Genomic DNA, 7,270 nt, shown 5'->3' with positions numbered 1-7,270 from the left:
GCGACACTGAGGGTTGCGATCCATTGCCGGACACGAAAAAAGACAAAAAAAAAAAAAAACTCCCCTTAAGGAAGCTTCATCACCTGCAAAAAAAAATTCAAAAATCATTTTTTCATACTGAAAAATCACATGTTCCCATTAATGAAGTAAATTGGGTATGATTTTAGCAACATTGTTGCTGTAAAGTTTTTTTTGTTGTTGTTGTTTTACCTCTAAGTCTGAATTTAATTTGCTTAAAGACTTCCTAAATCTGAATTTAAGACACTTCAGATTGATAAGGGTTCATTTTACAGGAGCATGTATATCATTTCACTCCAAATATTTTCTCTCATACAGCTGCAAGACTGGACCAAACCAGAAGTGAAGTAGAGATGTGAATTTCTCTTTATTCTGTACTAGAAATAAGACTGTGAAATGGAGTGGGTGGAAATGGGCTTGGCACAGTGAAGTCTGGGCTGAATTTTGATATCCCACAGGTGAGGTTATTATAAGTTGGATAAACCATATTAGAGGAATGTTATATATTGCAGTTGTCTAACCACACTTGGTATTTGTTAACCATCCCAGCACAGGGCATCAAATAAGATGTGAACTGTACAAAATAGGATATTCGTGGGAGGCCAGATTCTGGAATGAAATGAACGAACAGGATGACCTTCTGTCAAAGAAAACATGCTCCTTACCCATGGAGGCAAACTCAGAGCTAAGCAGGTGTTCTGACAGTAGGGAAACTCCCAAGTGACCAAGAGAGAAACTCTGGAGCTGGAGATGAGAAGCTACAGCTAAAATATACTTGTTGGACTATGTAATCCTTCTCTGAGGATTCTCAAAAACACAAAGGTTGGAAAAACTATTAGTAGATGTGGAATTCCTACAGTTGCACAGAATGGGATCTCACAATAAGAGCATTGAATTTTTGTTAAAAAGAATCAATGATAGTGAAAAGAAATGTTAACTCATGGCAAACTAGAAGCTATTTGAATCACACATATGGCTTGCAAAGCAAAAAATTACTTAAGTAAGAGGTATGGAGTAAAATAAGAAAAAGCAATTATATAAACTTATTGGTGAAACTGCAAAAATTGTCTTAATTGTTTTACTGGCATAAGTTTGAGAAATTTAATTTTTCATAATAATTTAATGAATTTTATGTATGAGATTATAGATTATTGTAAACTAAAAAATTATCAGGCTTTGATAACATTATTTTCCCACCGATTTAATTTTTTTCTTTTTTATATACATAATTGAGCAATAAAGTAGTTACAAAAATACACTGTCTCAAAATTACATATGTAATATATTTGTGTTAATAAAAATGTTGTCTTGCTTTTAAAATGAAAAAGTCGATTTAAAATCTTATTTCAAATACTGCAGTTAAAATTTTGTATATTGACTAGGAGCCTATAAAGTACTACTGTAGGTATAAATTAGAAGAAACTTTATAAGAACAAATACCTATCATATTAAATGAATTTTCAACTTTATTTTTCCAGATAGTCTTTTTTCTATATAGACTTAACCCCATAATGCAATCTGTTAAAAATTTAAAGATAGTTTGCACTTATTCTTCCATTGTTTAAATACTACATTAAAGGAGTCATGGAAGAAATATAGACTGATACAATTAGGGGTAATAAAAAGAAAGAGATCCATGCAGTATAGATCTAATTAGGTTCAAAATTCTGAAGGATCCGTTCAGCCTGTGTGGTAAAACTCAGCTTGAGAGTCTTAACTTCTATATTTTCCAGAATACAGAGGCAGCAGGATTTCTTAAGGAGCCAAGTCGAACACTTTTTATATATTTTAAATGCCTGAGAAAATAAAGAGCACATTCAGGATTCTGCTGGATGGGCTCAATTCACTCAGCTCCATAAATGACTTTAGAGCTTTCATTTTATTAGTCTCCCCTCACTCCTACACTTGGAGGAAAACTGATTTTTTTTCCAGCCCTAATGGGGAAATAAGGTACTTGGGAACTCAGCAAGAAGTCCAATGGACAATACATGTACTTGTGTATTTACTAGCTGGCTTCAGTAGCAATCACAGAAAAATCAATGTGCCCTAATGGGGAAATAAGGTACTTGGGAACTCAGCAAGAAGTCCAATGGGCAATACATGTACTTGTGTATTTACTAGCTGGCTTCAGTAGCAATCACAGAAAAATCAATGTGGATGAGATGAAAATTCTAATCAGATTTAACTGGCAACTCTCCAAGTCCCACTGTCAGTATAAAAAAAACAACCTGTGATTGCCATGAGGAAATGCAACTTGTTCTCCTGGACACTTGATTTCTCCTTCCTGAAGAGCCTTAAGTCTTAATGAAACATACAGGAGATGATTTCCCTCTAGATCCACCTGCTATGGCTAAGACAGCAGAGTTTGTGGTACACATGTTTATACAGTTAACTAAAGGGAGTTCTCAGACTAGAGCATGGTTCAGACAGTCTCAGTAAAGCCTCGAGTTATGGAATCCCATGTTACTTTTATGTATACACTCATCCTGTTTTGGTAAGAAAGTACAGCCTGTAAGTTCAAAATTTCATCAATCGTTTTTAGAAAAGTGCTGTTCTTTTCCAATATACTTCGTAAATCCTAGTTGCTTATTTTATGTGTAAACTCTGAAATGGTGCAAGCAGGAGAACTCTTGATCTCTCGCTTGAGACTATGACCTATGGTTTCTTTGAAACCTGTGTCTGTCAGGATTAATATATATCTGAGTGGTGGTGGCAAAGGCATTTAAAGTTTCTTTCAGTAGGAGTCACTTTGTTTTTGAAATCTTACCTGAAATGTCTTCACTGTTCTCCAGTACACGACCTTTCTGTGTAACAGCAGTCAGCCACCAGGAAATAGCAATGATGGACAATATTACTTCAATGCTTTGTGACCACACCATACAAGCTGTGTTGGTGTCCCTATTGTCATTATGAAGAAGACACTGGAAGGTGCACAGTGTCTAGGTGCTCTTGTCTTAGGTATAGAAAAACTAGGGCAAATAACTGAAGAAAAGATTTTAGAAATGGAGTCTGGGACCACTGGACAGACAGAAAAGCGTGACTGATGCTCACATTTTAAGGTTCAGGCGGCAGTTTGGGATGATCTATAAGAGCAGCAAAAGGCATTCACATATAAGAGCAATATTATTCTACATTCTCTGTTCCAGGGTCAAAGCTATGTTTGTTACCAGATGGAGTAGCTAGGTGTCTTAGTCTGTTTGCGCTACCATGACAAAATGCCACCACAGACTGGGTGGCTTAAACCACAGTAATGTATTTTCTCACAGTTCTAGAGGCTGGGAGTCCCAGATCAAGGTCCAGCAGGGTCAGTTTCTGGTGAGGGCTCTCTTCCTGGCTTGCAGATGCTGCTTTCTTGCTGTGTCCTCACAGGCAGAGAGAGAGAGAGATATCTGATATCTCTTCCTCTTTTATGAGGACACCAGTTATATCAGATCAGAGCTCCACCCTAATGACCTCATGTGGAGAAAATAGGATAATTTAGTCAGGCTCCCTTGCTCAGGTCCGGTTGGGGGTCGAGCAGCACATTTCTTATAAACAAATTGTGTGTGGGTGGAGTTACTGTGCATGTGCACCAATGTAGCTTTTTCGTTAATAGCTATTGAGTGTTCTTGAGTTTGTGAAGCAGAGCTGGCCCACAGAGCTCACATCTAAAAATAGAGCATGTTTACTCTGCTGGCAGCTGCTCAGTTTTTCTTTGGACTTTGCCAGTAGCAGTTGAGTTTCTGGGTTTCTCTTTGTACTGCCTAGCTCATAGTGTTGTGTATGCTGAATAAAGACTATTCCTTCTTCAACCAAGGCTCCAAGGACCATTTTGCTGGTCACCTCGCTCTTAGACCTGCATGTGAAGGGTTTGTGAACAGGCTCGAGGGGTCTGTGAACTCCAGACCCTAGCCCTAGCTCCCCACCTCATTTAACATCAATAACCTTCTTAAAGACCCTATCTCCAATACAGTCACATGGGGGGGGAGGGTTACAGCTTCAACATACGTATTTTGGGGGGACACAATTTAATGAGCAAATCCCAAAGAGAGAGGTAGAATCTTCATCAGGAGACAGAGTGAGCATCATGTTTACAAAAAGAAGCAGGCTCAGGGCTGGCTGGTTAGCTCAGTTGGTTAGAGCACGGTGCTGATAATACCAAGGTCCAGGGTTAGATCCCTCTACCGGCCAGCTGCCAAAAAAAATAATAATAAAATAAAATAAAGGAAACAGGCTAGAAGTAGGTAAGGATGACTTTGAGAAATTTGTTAAAGGATGTGTGTTTTCCCAGTCGTTCTTGTTGATGAGTGATGGCTCCACAGTAAGGAAAGCAGTGTAATGGTGGCTTTTCAGTTAATTTATTCCGTTTAAATTGCTCATTTTTTCAGTAAATTCCCATAACTAACCTCTCATTCTGTTTATTCCTGTCTGCCCTTTAAGATAACATTTCTGGCATAGAAGGATGAGTTGTGTGACTTAGGTGTTCTTTTCAAGATCACTGGGATTGGCTTGGCCCAACACACACTGGGTTAGGCTGGCCAAGCCCACGGACATCTCTCCTGAGCCTGGGAGAACGTCTGACCTTCGACGTCAGAGGGCTGAGGGCTCCACCTCCGGATCGTGCTAACACCGCCGTGCCATGTTCTGAACAGGCAGAGCCTGCGCCAGGGCAGATCACTGAAGGACTCTCCTCCAAACCCTTTAACCAAACACCATCCCCCATGCCTCACACCGCCCCTAAACACTTCCCCATAAGTGTATCTTCCTTCCCTCTGTGGGTAAGACTGATCTGAGATGCAAATCTCTAGTCTTCTCACATGGCCACCTTGTGAATAAACCTTTCTGTTCTGCAAAGACACGTGCTCCAGTTTGGCTTTCCATGGCGTGCAGGCAAACAGACTCCATCGGGTTCAGTAACAGTAAGACACTGTGATGAGCCACTTTTAAAATTCATTTTGATACAATCATTTTGAGAGAAAATTTCACAGAGCAGTTTTGATTAACCCATATCAACTGTAAAAATATAAAGATTTCAACTTTTTACTAAAGATATCCTTCCACTTATTCCATTCCTATTCCATTCCTTACTTACAGGAAAATTTTCAATTCCCCTTTCACTGTTTTATTTTTAAACTTTCAATAACTGTGTTTTAATTCTTCAACAAGTTACAGGAGTAATTTATGCTTCTGGAGGCAAAATCAGAAAGTACAAAAATGTATAAAGTAATATATATATAATTATTTCCTTACTAAATATATATTACTTTATACATTTTGATAAATTGGATAAAAATGTCCTAGATGATTTGGACTTAGTAAACCCAATGGTTTTTCTCAAGATGATATGAAAAGTAATAATTTCTTAATGAATAATGAACAATATCACACTTACTGCTTAGAAATTAAATACAGAAATTTCACTTTAAAAATAATTTTTGATAAGTGAGAATGCTTTTAGTTTTGAAAATGTAATATTTATATTCCAGCTTAAGGTAAAAAAAAGTATACACACATACAAGTATACACTTAAATAATTTTAGATATAATGCCATTTTATATCATGTAATTTTTCTTTTCCATGAAATTTCCAAATCTAGTTTGAAGAAAAAAAAATGTCAAAATTATATTACAAGTCTTTGAATTAGACTGAAAAATCGGTAAATTTTACTCTCTATATGGTTTATACCTTAATAAAGCTGATTAAAAATTGGGTTATTTGAAAAAAAATTTTGTTAAAAGTTACTGGAAAGAGTAAAATAATGTAAGTTCCTGAAGCATCATTCAGAAATATCATAGTAAATGTGTGTACATGATATTCTTATATCAAAACCTTGATAACCGGGTTACAAAATACAAAACTTTCTCTCGGTTTAGGTCTATACCAATCATTTATGTTTGCTGTCTTTTTATGTTTACTTTCCCACTGATTTGACATCTAATCCTGGCCCCTTACATTTAGACACTGAGTGACTACTTTTTAAAATATAGGCTCTATGCTTGCCAAGTGGATTTGGAAATTCTCCCAGTAATGCTTTCGTTGTCATAATCCACTTCACAATTCCATCATGAATGAGGTCATTAGGGAATGACATCATTTCTAATACCTCCTAGATTGTAAAATTAAAAAAGAAAATAACAACCCTTGTCTCTTACATGTTTCTCTTATGTAATTATGTCCTAAGTTAAGCAAAACATAGTTCCTAAATCACACACACATGTGCATGTGGACACACACACATAAACACATGATGTAACTTGAAATCACATAACTGGAGGAATTTCTGAGGACACATTTGGTTGTGGGTGGTCAAGAAGTGCTAAAGGCTTCAGGAAATACTATGAGACGTCCCAGGGACGGGCCAATAGGAAGAGGCCACCTGGAGTTGGTAGATGAATTCAGAAGGGAAGTAAGAAAGCACTTAGGAGCTTTTCTGCCTTCTTTACTTCTTCAAGAGACTATATAGAAAGTTGCTGCTGTCTTTATAAAGAGGAATCATATCATGAGAGCCCCAAATTCCCATTTATTTATTCAGTCATATAACCATATAGTCAACAAATATTTATCATACATATGTGATGTGTAATAGTATAAGCACTGGAGATACAGTTGTGAAGAAGTTAGATGTGACCTCTGCCCTAATGGAACTAAAATACTAGTTGGCAAGTCAATTAATCATTAACAAATTACAGGCATAGTTTTAAATTTTCAAATATTGTTAGTGTCATGAAGAAGTACACATTTTTATAAAAGTCTGTATCAGGAGGTCATAAGCTGATGTAGAAGGTCATGAAATCTTCCTTGTGCTGAGCTTTATAAGATAATGAGGAATTAACTGTATGAGGAAGTGTGGTGTGCAGAAGAGAACGTTTCAGGAAGAAAAACCTCATGTGCAATGTCCTTGAGACATACAGGAACATTCTATTGTGGTAGGAAGTTGATGGGACAGAGTTCTGAAACTGAGAAGGGAAAAGTAGCTCTCTTTCACTAAAAATATTGCTTTCTATCAGAAAAACCTTTTTGGATAAAAATATTTCTTCCTTTAAAATCAAACATCTTTTGAAAGGGTGAAATCAGTTCCATGTGAAGGTGAATTATTTTAGAAAGTAAACAACATCAACATGTTGTTTGGTTCTTAGACAATGGTTTTGGGAGAGGAAGGTAGTGTTGAGTGAAGCCATGTGTGTAACTATGCTGCTTACAACTGGCAGATTGGCATTATAGTGGAGACCACTTAAAGACTCTATGCCAGTGCCCTGGTAATGTTAGATAATT

At 36.8% G+C, this 7,270-nt stretch overlaps 1 pseudogene; it reads right to left on the bottom strand.

The window, feature by feature from the left end:
- The window catches only part of LOC103598415, a 28,598-nt pseudogene extending 23,878 nt beyond the window's left edge, over positions 1-4,720 (bottom strand).
- Positions 4,721-7,270: the final 2,550 nt, after the last annotated feature.

Source organism: Galeopterus variegatus, unplaced genomic scaffold, assembly GCF_000696425.1.
Source record: "Galeopterus variegatus unplaced genomic scaffold, G_variegatus-3.0.2 Scaffold2603, whole genome shotgun sequence".
Classification (NCBI taxonomy): Eukaryota; Metazoa; Chordata; class Mammalia; order Dermoptera; family Cynocephalidae; genus Galeopterus; species Galeopterus variegatus.
This window is presented reverse-complemented; position numbering and strand designations above follow the sequence as displayed.